Genomic DNA, 18,940 nt, shown 5'->3' on the forward strand with positions numbered 1-18,940 from the left:
AGCGTGCAGAGTGTGACCAAAAGATTAGCGTGCGGAAAGATCATTTTCTCATCTCAGAGGCCGATCCGAAAGTGAAACTATGCATCAGGGCTTCACAATTGTAACAGGCGAACATATTTTCAGTTCACGGCAAAAGTGGAACTTCATTTCCCGGAACTTTCGCCGCGATTAAAGTTTACCTGGTGGTGTTTTGTGTTAAAAAGCCGACAGAGACGCACCACAATGTGACCAGTCAACAACAATCAATGATTTGATTTTGCCAGCACCAAGTAGAGTAAGACATGACAGGAATCTATATCTGGTTATTGGTTCATCTATCATTTTATACAGCCTATTGGACAAGGCAATGTGCTGTGGACAGTTTCTCTTGAAGGTGGCCAAGGTTAACCGACATGTTCTTTGTTTTTTTTTTTATCTCCCTGAAGTCTGGCAGCTGAGCTCAAGACCAGGTCTGCAACTGAGCTGGGGGAACTTTCATTTGCACTTGCAGAGAGATGATTGTTCTCCAAGCGCAATAACACGTCCCCGCTTCAGTTTAGGTTTGAATTTCTCCACAGTAAAAGTCAACACAATGCTGCGAAAGCGGTTCTTTAGAGTCAATGAGGCTTTGGAGCGCAACCATTCGGTTACAAATACCATCCAGGTGGCTTAAACACAACCATTGTCCGTATGACGACACCAAAAACACGCTGCAAAAATGTTTGACTAGAGACAGATGAAAACATGCATTATTTATGCTAGCCAGTAGACATATCCATAAGTTGAAGAGCAGCCAAAAAATGGTGCGGAGAGAGAGAGAGAGAGAGAGCAGTGTTTAGGCTGCCAGAGAGCGACAATGTCTTAAATCATGCATAAAGAAGAGACAGACGGCACACCAGCCAGTCGCCATTTTGCTTCTCCAAAGACGCAAAGAGAGCTCATCAATACGAACGAGCCCAGCAATAATACACCTGGAGTGACACTTTCCATATATAGAGACGTCAAGTCGATTACAATGAAAGCTGGCTCTGAGAAATGGGCCTACGTCGGTGGGGCAGGGAGGGAGGGAGGGCCGTTCAGGTTGAGGAAGCTCATCACGTGACTTCTTTGGATGGCAGGCCAGTGGAACCTGCACCCCCCAACTCTTTGGAAGTAGGCCAGGGCTGCACAGCTCGCTAGATTAATGAGAGGGGATGGGGAACAGCGAGATGAAGTCTGGTCCTCATCTCTAACAACTCCCACGATAAATATATGAAATAATGCTGGCGTTGGCCAGATGCACTCTGCAACCTCCTCGCCAACCGCTTGCTTATCCTTCCTTCCAGACCCGGTTTGAGCGCAACTTTCAACAGGTGAAATTGAATGCTTTTTTAAGAGCACTTGGAAAAGAATTTAAATGGCAGAAATATTTCTCAGCCAATCTCACCTCCCAAAAAAATGGGAAACGACTCAAATGTTTTTACGGATAATTTCACGTGGAGTACTTCAGCTTATCAGTTGAAGAAAAAAAGTTCCTGGTGAAAAATGTTACAGTTTGTGAAAGATTGGGTGTCATCATTTTTGTCTTGTTTTGTTATTGTTTCCAACATTTTGTTTCTCAATATTTTCTATGACATTTTTGGGACAATATGACCCGCAAAAATATGCTAAACTTCTAAGCTCCTATGGATCAAAATGGCCTACTCCCTTCTCGCTTTCTGTTAGCCAATCAGACCTCTGAAAGACAAAATAAAATGAACTACCACGTTCCCTCGCCACATGGCATGGCAACCATGGCAACACGGGAGTTATGCGGCGGTGTTCCGGGGCGAGGACAATCGGGCGGGCCGTAGTGGTGCAAAGAACAGTCGAGTTGGATGGAGAAAGCTTAGCGTTTGTTTGCTAGCCTTTCCAAAGAGACAACACCACACAAAAGTGTGCACGAGGGTCAAGGTTAAAGAGCTAAGAATGGTGTGAACCCTAATCACTAATCCTTTTAATCTTGACACGGTAAACGGTAACAAAAGTATGCCAGCTCTGCAATTAAACAACTTGCCTTGAAAGGATTAGCGCACCCAGAAATAGAGGAAAGGAATTTGGAGGCGCAGTGGTCGACGTACGTACAAAAACGGCTATCATGAATCATTTTTTAAAAAGTAATAGCGATAATTGTGCGTTAGCTTTTTTACTGTAAACCAGCCTTGGCATACATCAATATGGAGTCAATTTGGGAAGCTGCCTTCCATTTTGTGCGTTCATTGGAAGGCTCGGGCCCGTGAAACATGGCAACAAACCAACACGCCGGACTCCTACGTACATCTCTTGGACAATCTCAATGCGCCAGTCAATATCTTCAGTTAACAGGCAATATACGCACACCCTCGCCGCTTTGGCAATGAACACAACGGTATTGACTTTCACATCAACGGCCATAGAAATCACAATCATTTTACGTGAGCGATTGAGGACAAACCTGCGCAAAACCAGAGAATCGTCTCCGGAAAGTAGCACGGACAAAATGCATATGAGATTGGATCCTGTCGGATCCCGTGACCGTCAAAGTCACCTGAAAGAAAACATCACCGTTTGAGACGCTGCTACGTTTTGACGCTTGAAAGCCCAAATAAACAGCCCGGTCATTATCTGCGACACAAATGACCCAAATATCGGTAATCTTGTCCTTGTGATTACACAGAGGAAGCAATATCACATACACAAAGAAAGAACGCACTGAAAGAAAAGGAGAAATCATTGAGCCCATTTTAAAAGTAGCGCACTCCATTGAATCTTTGGAGTGGCAACATGTCATTTGCTTCTCTCGTTCATTTTCAAAGTTGAAATTCATGCATGCGGACGGATGGATGGATGGATGGATGGATGGATGGATGGATGGCCTCGCCTGGCTGAATTTACACCAACGACATGTTTATGCGTGGAAATTAAAAGATGAGCTGCCGGCAATAAATTGCGCGCCGCCTCGAGAATTAAAATGTACGCTTCTTACAAATGGCGCATGTTGGATTGTCTGAAGGGGGAAATAAGCTTGTACTCTGGGGGACGCACGGAGAGGTTGTGCCAGGGGAGGGGGGGGTTCATTTATCATTTTTGTCACTTGTGGTGCAGAGGGAGAGGTGGCTTCGTATAAATTGGGTGGGGGTAGAAGTGGCGTGGCAAAAAAAAAGAAAACAAGAAAAAAAAGCCAGCAGCATCGAGGGAGTTGGATCAATGTTGGTGGGAGTGACCGTTTGTTCCCGTTGTTTATCCACTGTCAAGCGACGGGGCCGGCCGGGCGAAGGACAAAGAGCGAGCGCGCCTACCGACACAAAGTCTCCGTCGGGGTTTTAAATGCTTCTCGCCCTGTAAACAGTACGGAGACATTACTCAGAAGTCCAAGTCGTACAGTAGGTGGACAGAAAAAATGGCTGAGGCGCTACAGTAATACCTCGTTTATCACGGTGAATAGGTTCAAGACTGGCCGCGATAGGGGAATAACAGTGATGTATGGACTCCAATATTATTTGGACTTAACTCATCCATTGCAACCGTTTTATACTATTTGTGAACTATAAAAAATGTTAAGACATGAAGATAGGAGTACTGCAAGTTGTTCTTTGGGTAGTCGGCTAGCCCTATGGCCAACCAAAGCAGCTTCCATAAAGACCATATTCTTTTTTTTTTTTGTCAATGTCACAACCCTGTAAAAGTAATGGAAGATATCATCCAAAACGTTAGCCTCATCTTTGCTGATGAAGCCGAGATTCTATCAGTCCAAAGTGACAAGCGATGTTAGACACTGCCCCCTTGTGGCCGGTGAATTGCTTTCCAATCGCAACTTGCCCGTTTACCCGATTTTGTATTTTTCCTTCCTACGCTCTAAACTTTTCATTTACATTTGTCGGATCCGCAACGGTCGACCCGCAGAGTGACGAGGCATTACCCGGCGGGGCCTCGGCGATCCAATCAAAAGTCAATTTAGCTAAGAAGCAGCACAGAAGCATTTTATCACAAGCAACACCTGCAGCGAAACGGCAATACACATTTGCGGGGATGCTATCAGAACCAAGATCTCCGGATGACCGCAGATAAATGAAAGCCAAACGCATAATTGAGTCCCCGGGGCATGGTAAAACTAAACAAAAAAAACAGAAAAAGGACAAATCTCTGCCATCAAAATTGGATAGAAAAGGGGAGAACGTGTAGCAAAGAATTCAAGAGCGCCGGCGCAATCGGGACCGTGCCGCTTCCAAAAATGATATGGAGGCCGCCCGGGAGATTTTGGTATTATTCCATGGTGAGGAAACATCCTTCCCTCATTCCAGATAAGAAGTGGCCCGCACTGATGGGACTGATTTGCACAGCAGAAAAGCCTTCCCATGAGAATAGCGTGTTGCGCTGGAAGAGCTGACACAGGAGAGGGCGTTCGCTCGCGCTGCTGCCCGTACGTATTCTTGCCCCAGATCAAACTGATCTTTTTTTTTTTCTCCCCTCGGGCTTGAAAACCTGCGCATCATTACGTACGTATCTGCCTGTTTTCAATCTCAAAAATGAGGAGGCTTTATGTAAACAAGGGACAGGAGTCTACTTTGTATATTGCTGGAAACTAAATAAGGGAAATGACCATAAAGCAGTATACTGTATTTTCATGTGTTAAAAAAAAATTCCAGTTCTGCTGCCAACTTCTAACTGATGTTTCATCTCATGTTTAAAATATATATGACCAGAGTCATTAGCATTTTCCATTTATCGTATCAGTTGCTAAAAAATATAAAGTGGTGCCTGTGAAGTGTCTGCCCGCCGCAGGAAAGCAAGCGTGACGTCAATCATTGGTGGCCACCAGAAGGACAGAAGGTCACGATATCTTCAAAGAAACGTCACGTCGCGCCGTGATCGCCAGGGACGACTGACGTTTGGCGGCGCACGCCGGTCATTGGAATGATATTCAGAGGAGGCAGCTTTGCTAAAGAAATGGATCTTCTATCAAAAGGATACCATAAATTGGAATCAGTGCGCAGACTTTGTGAGCTCAAACGGCTCTCTCGATTGGAGGCCTGATTTCGCTAAATTTCAAGGAGCCCTTTGTGATTCTGCCAAGGTAAATAGAGTGTCGCAATTGGCCGTTTTCAATATTTTTAGCTCTCACCGAGTCTGGATACTGATCTTTTCTGGTGTACAGAAAATGTAAACAGTGATCACACGCACACCTAAAAGTAGTTCAAGATGATTTAAAAAAACACAAAACAATCAAAACAGAATGAATACTCAGCTATGTACGGCATGAGAATTTGACATGAAGTGTCAATCTAACACAGGGGTGGCCAAGTCCGGTCCTGGGGGGCCTCTATCCGGTCCATTATCCACATCTCCCTCTTCTAGCACACCCGAATTAAATGATCAACTCATCGGCAAGCTGTCCACAAACTTCATACCGATCCCAATGATTTGATTCAGATGCATTGGTGGAGGGAGATATGGAAAAGAGACTGAATAGGGGCTCTCCAGGACCGTCCTCGGAGTCGGCCACCACCCCTGATCTAACATCAGTGATAAAAGCAGCTCATTTGAGTTGGACCAAGCCGACTTTAAATAAATAAATACTGTTTGCGTGCCCTTTTGGCTCCCCAGCCAGCCTTCAAATCAGCGAACGAGGAAGGGTATGCATTCATTGGCGTCACGGCGCAAGTCCAAACACGTGCCAAAGCGCGAGCTGCGTAAAAGCTCAAATCTTCCAAAAGGGGCCGACAGCTGCCGGTGTCATTTGTCACCGTAAAGCCATTTTTCTTTCACCGGACGGGGCTCCTCCGGACATTTGCCGAGCGCAAGGTCCGCTTCTCTCGCTACGCACGACGAATTGGCTTGGACACACACACACACACACACACACACACACACCAGCTCTTTCACGCGAGCGGAGCGCCAACTCGTTGGAGCTCCCCTTGGCCGTGACAGGTGTGGTCGCTAGCGGAAGTGGGGGTAGCGAGTTGTAAGATGATCCGGGGGCCATCGACACCCACTTCTCAACATCCATTCCTTATCCACTAATGCAAATACGTATATCCTTATCGTGCCTACTGACCATTAAGGGTTTTAGGGGGAGGGGGATCCATTCTGCGATATCAACTCGGACATTTCTCATATCCATTGAAAATCTCTGTGAAACGATAGCTGCATTTTTGGCACAAAAGCTAATGTGATTGAAATTGGCAAGACGCCCAAGGCTACTGCGGCTGCAGATTGGATCCAATTGGTCGGTAGCCACTTCTAGAGACCAAGGGCTAGCGTAGCACGCCACAGCGAATCACTGCCGACAGAGGTAAAAGTCCCAAAACAAATGCAAAGCCGCGAATCTTTCATCCCTATAGCCAGTGAAAATACTATGAGGAGCCTAAGACACTTTCACTTCGATCAATTATGAATCGTGACCTTGTCAAACCATTAAATTTTACATCTACGTTAGGACTAACAAAGCGGAGGGTGTCGCTTACAAAGGCAATGACAAAAAAATAACGACAAAGGTGGGCTTTTGACTTTAGCCGACGTTGACGGAAGCAGAAGAGGACGCGGTCGCCTGGCCTTCTTCAGCCATCGTTTGCGTGTCTGACACGGCCAGCCAGTGATCAGGGATCAAAGGGTTAACTGGATGCGTGGCCCATGGCCCCACGCCGCCCTACGCCGCTCCCTGCTTCTATTATTCAACAGCTTGTTAGGACGGCCCGCTCCCTGATCTCCGACGCTGGGAGACAGAAACGGAGACTCCGGAGGGGGGACGTTCGCCGGATTAAGAAAAAAAGGGATGACGAGAGGGAAGATAATAGAACCAGGGGAGGACCTGAGGGAGAGAAAAAAAAAAGAAAGAAAAAACGCTGAGGTGTGCAAAAAGAAAAAGAAAAAAAAAAGCGAGAGCCTCCATGGGATGAAAAGATGCATTGAGCAAAGAGAGGGATGAAAAAGTGGTGAAAGAGCGAGCCGACCGACGCAGGTGCGACAGAGACGTGGATATCTGTCAAAGCCCAGGGAGACCATCATTAAATATTGACATTTGGGTTGGGTTTTTTTTTCTCCCCAACACAGTTTATCATCATCTCAGATTAAAGTCGCTTAGCTAAATGGTCGCATCATTTCAGAGAGTGTTCAAACAGCGGAAAAGAGAGAGTATGAGCAACAATGAATTGCTACTGCTATTCTTCCACTAGTTTTTAATTCCATTTTCTTTATCATAATAGTTTGGATGCGTATTAAAGCTACTCCACAAAGTGCACTTTCCCGGTCGGTACAAGACCAAAAAGAAGTCATCTAGAAATATAAGAGTCACATCCCACGTAAAGGATATGACTCTTATATTTCTAGATTACTTATTACTAAATTGCTAGATGACTAAATTGGTGGGGCTACTCCACAAAGTGCGCTTTCCCGGTACAAGACCAAAAATAAGTCATATAGAAATATAAGAGTCACATCCTACGTACAGGAAATGGCACTTTGTGGAGCAGCCCCACCAATTTCGTCATACGCAGCGGTGTATGATGACAATAGGATTTTGATGATTGGATGATGATGATAAAGATAAAGCCTATGTCTGAACAGAACAGTAACAGTAAAGCTGATATGAATTTATTTTTCGGACTATAAATTGCATCTGGGTAAAAAGTCGGCCCAAGAATACACAATAAAGAATGGATAAATGGTTATGTTTTTGGGAGAGCAATTTTTTTAATTAATCAGAACTGCAGAATAAAAATACGATTAAAAAACATTAGTATAATGCAGAACAAGAGGCTAAATAGGTGTCTGCTGACAATTATAGCCTAAAAAGATGACAGTTTTTAAAATAAATGCTAAGCTGTATTTTATTTTAAAGCTATTTTTTTCAAAGGATTGAAGATGTCATTGTTTTCACTAGTGATTTTATTCCTATTTATTTAGGCAACATTGCGATAAAACTGATAAGCATGCTCATTTTGTCCTATTTCATTTGTAGACTGAAATGGCGTTCATGCTTCAAATGTTGGCATTCTCTTTCCGAATGAAGGTACGAGCTTCTTTCTCATCGTGGCGCTTACTTAGTCTTATCAAAAAGCTAATAACGCACTAATTGGCTTTGGACAAAGATAAAACGGAGGCACAAGGAACCAAAAAGTGACATTTGATGATGGTGACCACGTTTTTGGACTTGTAGCGCCCCTTTGTTCATTAATTGATTGGCCTCCCCTGCTGGGCCCCAGTAACTAGGTTAACGCAGATCTATGAGGAAAAAAACCTGGGGGGGTTGGCTTTCCACGGTGGAAGGCAAAGGATAACAAAAAAAAAAAGGTAGAGGACGCCAAGACGGAGATGGCAAGTGTTAATACAACTAATGGAGTGTAGCAGAGAAGCTTTATTGAGCGGGCCCTCATCTAATTAGAGGAAGAAGCTGATGAGAGCCCAGATGGACACCACAAAAGGTGGAATTTCATCACCAAGAGATGATGTCACTCTTGAATCAAGTGAAGGGCAAGGCACAGTTATAGTAGACGCATAACAGGGGTGGCAAAAAAGAGCCAACATTTGAAAAACTATGAGAGTCAAAGAGCCACACCTTACGACCAAAGCTGCATAAAAAAATCCAAAATGCCAATTAAAAAATAATAAACAAATGAAATTATTGTTTTTAATGGACCCTGATGAACTTGTGTGTTTTAAGAAAGAATAAAAATAAGAGAATACATACAAAATATGATAAGGCGCAAAGAGCCGAATTTCTTTTGGCCAAGAGCCACGTGTCCGCCACCCCTGGTATATACCTTCAGGATGCTGCATTCAATCCAGCAATTACTAACTAAATGCTATTAATATCACCTAGACGAGTGTGGGTGCCAGTAACACCGACACACACACACAAAATAAATGAAAGAAATAAAAATATTACCCAGGGCGGCCTCAGAGCATGACTCGGCGAAACATTTTTAGCGCCACGGCTCTTCTAAGGTTGTGACAGCAGGCGACGTGAAGCTACTACAATATTTGATCCCCGTGCCTCCAAGCCACGCAGACATTTTGCATTGGCGACTCCATTGAGGCTAATGCCGTTTGGCCCTCCTTCCAGATAACGTTCTCCGGTCACCGGGAGAAAGCTATCGTGGCCTGGGCTGAGCTCATTTATATGGCTAGTCGTGGGAAAGAGAAAGGCCAATGTCCTACACAGTCCTGTTTAAAAAAAAGCCACCAGACTATACAACAGCTTTTCTTTGTTAGCTAGCTGCTCTTCACAACTCATTTAATTTAAAAGGCAACTGTAAACAACATTAAATCCCTTCATATCTGGTAAACAATATCTCACAAACCTTCCAAACGGCTAGCAAACAACAACGTACTTGGCTATTTGTAGCAAAGATAGAGCACAATGATTTCAATCAAGATATTGGCTTGAAATAAAAGCACGGTTCACATCGTACGGATACACAAAACGATGACAAAATTGTTTTTTTTTTTTTCATTTAAAATGATCATTTGTTCAATTTTGTCACAATCAAGGATGGTCACTTACTATTGCGGTTATCACGCAAAGATACGCAACACTCGTAAACAATGAAACTGCGACGGACGGCTAAGAATATTGATTGACGACGAGTGCCCCTAAATTTTTAATGACAGTAGAGTTACATTGCTTTCCCAGTACAAACAAAACAACAACTTGGTTTGTAATATTAGCAAGTGTCTTTTGTCATTTTTGCATTATATTTATCTAATTAGCTAGACTTGTTCCCTCGACGGCTGCCATTTCCTCCGCCGCTGGTTATTTGGTTTCCACAACGGCGGTAATATCGGTTTCAGGGCAAATATCCGCCCGCGGCTGGTTGGCCACCCAAACGGTGACTCGACAACAGAGGAGAACGCCGCATTTGCAGGTGGTGCCGTGTACTTAGCCACCCCACCTGTTGCCATGGGACACCGTTACAACTTGTTCCAGATAATGCAGACAGGTTTATTGTGTGAAAGGGGGATATAAAAAGAAGCCCAAAGGTCACCTGAAATTGAAAAGAGCTTCCAGTATCTCTGGCGTAGCTCACTTGCCATCGGAAAAATACTAATCACTTGATTATTAAACTGGATTTCAATTCACAAGGCGAGACTTGACGTAGACGCGGGTGGCTTCAAAGAATGAAAATGCTTGATCATTTACTGTCGTCAAGGCATCGAGATTCCGACGTCGAAAGGATGCCTGCTTAAAGTATCTCCATAACACTTTTATTTGAAAGAGATGACTCGAAGTGTTGCTTATTTAAATGAGCGCTATGCAGCTTATCTAAAGGGCTGTCAGCAAGATGGATCTTAGATCTTGATGAACAAGTCTGCACACCTTAGTTGCGGCTAATAGATTGAACATTTTCACAGGTTGGGTCGATCCATATCATATCGGGACCAAATACCAATCCTGGATCGGATCAGCCCCATCTATAATTGGCGGCGTAATACTTAAAAGCAAGACAACTACTTACTTAAGCTTGGAACAGTCGTCAACTGATATTGAAACGTGCCAATATTTACATCTGTGCACAAAATAAAGTCCAAATGAATCGGGATTTACTGTAGAACGTTGAAAGACAACAGTCCATTAATTCAGATGCAGAAAATCACATGGTCACTCCCACCTTTAGTGGTGCATTTAAATGGAGAAATGGCCAGAGCCGATGGAAGAGAACAAACAACAAATGACAAGAAGAACTTACTCCGACCCCCGACACAACACGGCCCGTAATTGTGTTGTGCAGGAGCGACCCGAGCGAGCAAGCTGAAGCCGGCAGGCCTGGCATGATGAATGGGCCCAGCGCCGACTAGCTCCCTCTTACCCTGTTTGTTCCTCTTCACCAGACCCCCCCCACGCCGCCACCACCACCACCACCACTATTAGCCCTCCCTCGCCCACAACCCAACAGTGGCCATTCAACTGCTGCCTTTCTTTGCACATGATTAATTTGCATTTAGTGCACTCGTATTCTACTCCAACACAATGACAAATTATAGCGTACAGCTCACATATTAAACATAGAATGGCTTTTGAGGGTCACGCATCATTGCAATGTGCCAATAGGGGCACAATATTGTGCGCCCCAGAAAGAACAATGCCTTGGACAGAGTTTCTGCCACTCAAGTCACTGCACCGTTATTAAAGGAACAGTTAGATAACCTCCATGATTGATTCACTAGACCCAAACTAATAAACTAGGTCAGTGTCGTGCATGGAAGAAAGAGAAAGGGTCTCAAGTCAGGATATATAGAATTACAATCAAGGCAAGGCTGGGAAATTTAGAAAGAAGTAGCATTAAAAACTTTCTACCGGAAAGACACATTGCATAGGAGACCGGGTTTTTTTTAAATGTTTTTTTGCCATTGCTTGCCTCAGTTCACCCAGCCATCGCCACAACATCCGAAGGGAGCAAACAAAGGGGAGAGATTTTAATTTGCTACACCGTCTCTTGCTATTACCCTTTGCGCCTCGGGGTGAAAGAAATGGATTGTGAAATTCTAAAAGGATAGGGAGGAGGGGGGGAAAAAAGACAAGAAAATCGGGGCGATGCCGAGAAGGTACTGGAGACAATTGCACAAAGGGCGTCGGAGAGAAGCGACGACAACGTTTGCGGCAAACAAGGAAATCTGGGACTTTATGTGGACGACATAGTATGTGCTTCTCATTAACCTGCTCTGAAGACGGCCATCTGGAGGAGTGACGGGGGTTAGTAAAATAAGGACACAAGAGGCTGTCCATCGTCTAAAGATGGGAGGGTTCCGGGGAGCCATTACCGCAAGCCGTTTCGTTTCCCTACACGTATGCCGTTGCGGTGGCTCACTTCGGTCTTCTTCGGAAGCCAAAGAATAGCTTTGGGGCGCTTCTCAACAAAAGAGCTCTACACCAGTGACCTCACCGGGGAGAGAAACCAGGGCGTGGAGGACCGAGGACGGAGCCGGCCGGGAAAGGCCGCCAACGACCACGTGGGAGTCGCGTTACTGCCCCGCGGCTCTTCAATACCTGCCACACAAAGCGCTTTGAGGACTCGCCGGTAAGCCCGCACACTTGACAACTTGAAACACCGGCTTTGCAGGGCCAGATCAGACCAACGGTTGGATCATGGAAAAATATCAGAAGGGGGGCGGGGGGAATCTCAGAAACCGTTGGATTTTGCTCCGCGCACAAGCCCGACATTGTGTTGTCAGGTGTCGTGGATTTCGCCATCGCATCCAAATCCACGCCCCGTTCGAAAGAGGACAAAAAGAGAGGGTGGACCCCACGTAGCCAATGAGCGTGGATCCAGTTGCCGCAACAGAAGGCAAACGCTTTTAACAGCATTGGCCCGGCCGGCCGCCACCCGCGTTCCGTTCACCAAGTATTCTATCCGGCCACGGGAAGGCAACAATGTGTTTTGGGGCTTGCGCGTTACCTCTGCTTCTATTCTTGAATACGCTTATAAAGCGGATTGGAAGAGCATTCAGCTTTAACGCATTCAGCTTTAGCGCATCCCACTGTGAGCGACCGGCTGGAACCCTCACACAAACCACTGTGGTCAGAGCTCCTGAACACAAATGGAAAAACAAAGCGCAGACATTTGCGGGCTCCAACAGCCCAGTCGGGGTGCCACAGACATTTCCGTAAGGAGCCCGTGGGGCCGCCCACACCTGTCCTGTCCAAATGGACGCTCGGGCACACATGCAACAATCAGGGGAAAAGTAGCTAGCAGCGGGGTGGAGAGAAGCTCTTTGCTTATTGCTTCACGACTGATTTAAAACAATGTTTCAATGACAGGACAGAACAATTCCATTGGAAATGGATCATTTTACTTTGGGTTTGCAAGGCATCAGGCCCAGCTATTTTTTTTTTTTTTTTTTTTTTTTACACACCTTGAGCTTTAGCCACTATCCAAAAACCAAAGATTTGACTCTATTAGTTGCAGTCAAGACCACTCACATACTACAGCGTGTGTGTGTGTGTGTCTTTTATTTTTTCCTTTTTGGTTGGAGGGAATTATAGCCAAATTTCATGAGTGCAGCCTGGGCAGAGAGACAGGGAAGAGGGGGCACTGGGCACCTAGGAAAGTTTACTCAGTCCTGGTGGGAGGCCATGACGCCCTGACCTGATATGGCGGACTCATACCAGACTACCGAATAGCGATTGGAGAGTTTTTAATGCTGCACGGATGTTGTGCCAGTCTATTATCTCTGAATAATGAGGTACAACTAGAACCCTTGAGAGAGCTCGTGTAAGTGTTGGCTCTTCATTTTCCTCAGTGTCGAGCGCCCATCGTCGCAACACTGTAAATACCCACGCGCCTCTAATTGGTCTAGAGCCAACACGTTGTCCCCGTGCCAAGAGGTCAGAGCGCGGTTCCCGTTTCCAGCGGAAAGCAACCATCCAGATTTGGCGTCATGATGCAATCTGTGGTGGAATAGCCATCTGACTGCTGGAGAATCCAGCAGCGCCCGAGTGGAAATGAGCCATAAAGCTAGCTAAGGGCTGCTCTCAGGCTCCACCCACATTTACAAAACGTTTATTTTTAAGTGACGCCGTTGGGAAGCTAGGGATGCCAAGCATTATTACTGACGACATGAGGTGAGGGAATGGGTGGTCTCGGCCAGGACCACCAGACAACTGGATAAATATGCGCCCCCACCCCCCCCAGACCCCCAAGTCATATCCACCTGTCTGCTCTCCGCGATCACATTCGTCACACCAATCACTAGACCGAAATGAAAAGATGGGCAAAAGGGAGTCAAGAAGGAAGAAAACTTTCAAGCTGTCTATTCCACCAAAGCACAGATTCAACGGATTCTACTTACGAAAAGAATTGGTTCCAGAACTTTTTGCCAAGTTGGATTTTTCCTAAGTAGAGCAGTAGTTCCTATGTAAATTCTGCAATTCGTACCCTGGTACTAAAAAAACTACCAACTAAACTCTTTAAAAATGATCCGTGTCCCACTTTTGTATGAAAGATGTAAGAAAGAGCCCAAGAAGAAAATTATAAAGTTATTCGTGGTTTAAAATGAATAACAAGCATGCCAATACAGGTTCTATTCGTGCAGTAGTATAGTACTGGAAGGAGGAAGCTAACGTTGGCACACAAACATGCACATAAAGCCACAATTAAACAACTTCACTCTCGTTTGCATATCTAAGGGTTTCGTCACCTGAAAATTGGGTACCTAGAGGTCCGACTATTTCTTTGCAGGAAGACAAAATGTGTGTGCAGCAACTCCGCACGCCACGCAAAGCCAGGGCCAAGAGTCTGAGAAGTGGATAAACGCAGCCAAAAGGGGAAACTAAATCTAATGATAGCCGTTGACTGATCGGCACTTATGATGAGTACGGGGTTTGAATATCCTGCAGTCAAGTGGTGCGTTCGTATCAGGACCGGTCTCCATTGCGGAAAATGGCTTCCTTATCCGGACGGAGCTCGCCAAAACAATGAGCCCACTGCACCTTAAGTGGCCATCCCAATGGCTCACCGACATCCAGTCAAATACCTTAACACTTATTTATAGAACGCACCAAGGCAAGTTAGCACAACATCAAGTTAGTAACGTGCGAGATGGATAAAATCTCAATCAATGCCGGTTGGAAGGTTACAAAGTGTTTTTTTGGTAGCGGCTAAGAAAATCCCAGTAAAAAAATGTGTGCGTGCATTTTTTAAACAAACCATATCTAAATAGAACAACAATTTCTGGCCATTTCATTGGGTCCATATAACACCTTGCCATTTGAAAAACATCTGAACGCATCCAGGGTAACGCGCACACGCTGACAACGGCAACCACCGAAACTGGAAGCCAGGAAAGAGAAATTCTCTTTAGTGGGGAAAAAATGGTGTCGGAACACTAGAAATGAATCAACCTCATTGCGAGGAAGACAACAATTCCATAATCAATAATGCCTAGCGACAAATCAATGGCAGGATTTACATTCGAGTACATGAGAACAATCACATTTGGTGGACATTACGATGACGAGGAGGGGAGAAAAATACAATTGAAAAAGATATTTTCTGTGGAGCTCCAAACGTATCAGGCAGCAGCAGGGGGGTGACTGACACAACAACTTTTGAACTAGCGTACGTTTTCCCTCTTTTCTCAGCAATCACAATCCAATCATGTGCCATCTGATGAAATACGACACCCTTGTCACACTTCTTCATCTGGATACAGGAACCTTTGGAATGCATCAGATTCCAGCCTCAGGGGGGTTATGCACCTTGGAAATCTCCACAAGCTAACCTCTCCTAGAAAACTCCATTCTTCCCGTCCCCATCGGTCAAAGCCACCGAATTCAACTGAATTCCAGCGCCAGCGAGCCCATCCCACACATATTTTGCGTGTCACAATGGAAAAGCCAGAGGAGTTTCCCGTTTCCGCCGGCACGTTTATGTCAAAAGGGTAAAGGCTAACCTCCAGTGACCATCAAGCAATTGGTCAAGACGCTTTCCGCTGACTTCAAAACGGCACACTTTGCAGCTTGAACAATGGTCAAGCACTCAAAGAGTCGCAGCGTCCAATCCTAGGGCACACGGTGTTAAGTATCGCCGACTGGCCGCCTAATTGGGTCTTGGGAATTATGACGGTGGAAAAATCATTTCTCCGGGACAGGCGGTCGTGGCTAATGGTTCAGTAATCTGACCTGCCCCAATGCCCAAGCATTCAGCCGCCGCATCTCTAGCTTGACCGGCACGTGTGCGCACCCTCATTATTTTTTCATCCGGGGGAGAGCGGGGTTGGTTGTCAAAGGGGTTGGTTTTTGCACACAAGTTTATCGATTGCTTCAGGGGTCTGGTTATAAACGACCAGGTTTTGTTTATTGTTTGTTGGGGTAAATAGGGTAGTTTTCAAACTTGCTCTATTTTGTCCACGAGAAGTTTTTGTTACGCAGAAGCAGTATTGAAATGATCATAATCCTGCCTAGAAAAAAACAGCATGCTTTACACGTCACTTTGAGGAAAGAGACAATTACTTAGGGCCAATTAAAAAAAAAGCAAGATAGTTACTATTCTTTTCATGGAATGTTTCACAATAAGTTTCTAGTCGTAAAAATTTGACCAGCAAAAAATATAAAAAGGCAAAGCTACAATTTTGAGAACGTGCAAATTCCGTAACGCTAAAAACTATGAAGCACACATGCTAACGGCCACTTCTAAACTATTTTTTATTGTCCACGTAGATGGCAGAGTGAAAGTATGACTTCATAACATTGTTACTCGACGCGTTTAGACTTAATAAACTCGAGTCCAGAGACTTGAGACTTGCTTGAGACGCGCCAAATGACTCACTTGTGACTCAGATCAGAGAGACCGGCCAGTCGGTCGCTGCAACTTGCACCAAGAAAGGCCAGAAAATGAGACCTTTCAGTAAACAACATTCTAGCATGGCAAATTAGCTCAGTTTATGCAACATGGCCGCTCTGTGCACTTTACCTCATTTTATCTAAAGGTTTCATTGTATGGGTTTACTATTAATGGTGACTCAAAGATATGGCAAAGGGAGAAAACTGCCTTTTTACATAGCACTGCCCGTACTTTTTTTCTTTCTTTTCAGTACCAGCAGGAAACAGGGGCTCAAAGTTCAACCATCCGAGTTGCAACAGAGGTGGGACAACATCTGTTGGTAAGGATATTTTGCAATCCCTGCACATGGCAGTTTTGAACTCTTGCTATATGAAAATGTGCACAGTAACGTCCTGTCGCGCTCACTTTTGCGTAAATGTCCCAAATCCTGAAACTTCCATGATGTCAACTTTGAAGCTTCTCCGTAAAAGAGACTACAGTCAGCTACAAAACACTGTTTATACTCAGTGGAGTGTGTTGAAGGGGTATTCCAATAGGAGGATTGGAAAAATGCCTAGCTTTCCCCCCACACTTTTTATTTTTATTTTTTTGAAACGAGGTCTTCCCTAAGCACACAGCGTGGCAACAAGGAACGATGACATGGAAAAATACAGCAGCGCTTTTAGGCACTGCGACGTCATATACAAGATTTAATTTCATGTATTCATTGTTCCTGAAAAAAAAAGGAAAGGACACATGAAAAGTGACATCAAACAAGAAGGAGCCGTTTTCTTAGATCGACTCTCCGAGATGACAATGTCACTATTTGATCAGATCCTGTCACGCTTTGGATGCTTTACAAGGCGTAAGCGTTGTGCCACTAAGGAGTCGCAGATTTTCGCACGTGCATCCAAATAAAAAGAGTAAAAAAAGGATCGTGAAGAGACGTGCTTGAGCACGGCAAGTTTTGCTCGCAAAGGAACGTTAGAACCACCGCACAAATATTTGGCGTGGAGAAAACGTTGGTTTGGAATCATCAATATTCCAAATCCAAAAGGTGTACTGTAAAATCCATTTAAAAAATACAAAGCTGTAGTGAAATGGGGAAGAATGGCAGAGAAATTCCTTGGGACTATTTGGCAAGACACCCCGACCGACCGAGCGACCGAGTATGACTCATTGCTCCTCAGAAATCCTGCTTCTTCATGCACGTTTGGACGGCCTGGTTAGAGCTCTGATCTCAATGTCATTTTCCAATTCCGATGGATCACAAGAAGCTCCTCGAAATTTGAGGCGGACATTTGCTAGGTCCTCACTAGGATTCCGACAAAACAAAGCAGACCAAAAGTATTTGGACAGTGGAAAAAAATCATCCAATATATTGCACAATACTTCATCTGAGACAAATGTTAGGATACATAAAGACGCAATCTTTGCGAGTTAATTCCAAAAATGCACTAGGTAAATGGGATTCAATGTGACTGTTCAATTCCTACAGGTTCCTTCAAAATAGTCTGATCCATCAACACGGTCACAAAAGCTGCTCATGAGGATTTGTCGTGTGGGGAAATGAAATTTTTAAAAAAGCAGCCGCTCGTCCCAATGTCGACCTTTACAACATTTCCAGTCATTTGCACGCAAACGGATATGCTATTTGAAAACAAAATCACACATTACACGGTGACATTTGTAGGTCAATTGCGACCCTGATTGAGCTAATTTACCGCTATGGTCTCGCGGCCGTGTAGTAAACCGCAGCAGCAGCAGCAGCAGCAGACGCTGCTTACAAAGTTGGGGGCGAAAAAAAACAAACCAAAAAAACAACTAAGTTCCCGTTGCTGCTGGCGAATCGGCTACATTACGGGATAAAGAGGACTAAATCCCACTAGGCGAGCGCGAGCGCATCGCGGCGCCTCTTAATCCGACCACAAACTTCGACAATACGGCTCGCCCTTTGCGCTCGCTCGCCTAATGGAGTCGCATCCATCGAGGAGGGGAATCGAATCAATCGCTAGCCCACCGGGGCTCGCTGTTTTCCAGCCTGGGCAAGCCGGAGAGGCCGAGGGCTGGCCTCGTTCGCCGCCTGCGCCAACAACACTACTACGAGTACTTAGCCTAGCATGGAGGGGAGAGCGAGCAAGCAAGCGAGCAAACAAGCCAGCAGGGCGAACATGTGCGATAAAAACGCCGCGACGACGACGCGATGTACTCACCTCAATGTAGCGGCCCACCTGGGCCGGTTTCGATCATGGCGGTGGAGTCCGGGCGAGCGAGGAGCCTAGCGTAGCGTGCCGTGTTGTCCCCCCCTTTCGCCTCGGATCGGCGCGGTGATGTGGAAGCGTCGGAGCGGCTGGGAGAAGTCGGGAAATCTGAGACCGAATGCCCCCTCTCTCTCTGCAGCTCTGTGCACCCGCAGTGTTCCATAACTGTCGCTAGAGGACGCTGTGGTAGAGATTTCGTTTGGCCCCGGTGGTGCACACGCGCACACAATCAGGCACGCACACACGCGCGCCTGTTCCTGTTGTGGACGAGTGTGCATCTTCCGAACAGGGTTTTACGTGAATTTCTGGACTTTCATCGTGAGATTAGAGTGGTTGCGGTGAACTGTGTCCGTGTCCGTGTCCGTGTGCGTGTATATCTATCCCCACTACACGAAAATGAGCGTGCGGTATTACTGGGATTAGCCCATTTTTTTCATGCTTCTTAAC

The 18,940-nt window shown here is 45.4% G+C and overlaps 1 protein-coding gene across 1 annotated transcript in view; it reads right to left on the reverse strand.

The window, feature by feature from the left end:
* Positions 1-18,699, reverse strand: part of ndst1b (N-deacetylase/N-sulfotransferase (heparan glucosaminyl) 1b) — a 39,942-nt gene extending 21,243 nt beyond the window's left edge. Inside the window, exon 1 of the mRNA XM_077608708.1 lies at positions 18,446-18,699. The gene's annotated coding sequence lies outside the window, so the exon portion shown is untranslated. The remainder of the gene's footprint in view (positions 1-18,445) is intronic.
* Positions 18,700-18,940: the final 241 nt, after the last annotated feature.

The sequence above is a fragment of the Stigmatopora argus genome, chromosome 9, assembly GCF_051989625.1.
Source record: "Stigmatopora argus isolate UIUO_Sarg chromosome 9, RoL_Sarg_1.0, whole genome shotgun sequence".
Taxonomy (NCBI): Eukaryota; Metazoa; Chordata; class Actinopteri; order Syngnathiformes; family Syngnathidae; genus Stigmatopora; species Stigmatopora argus.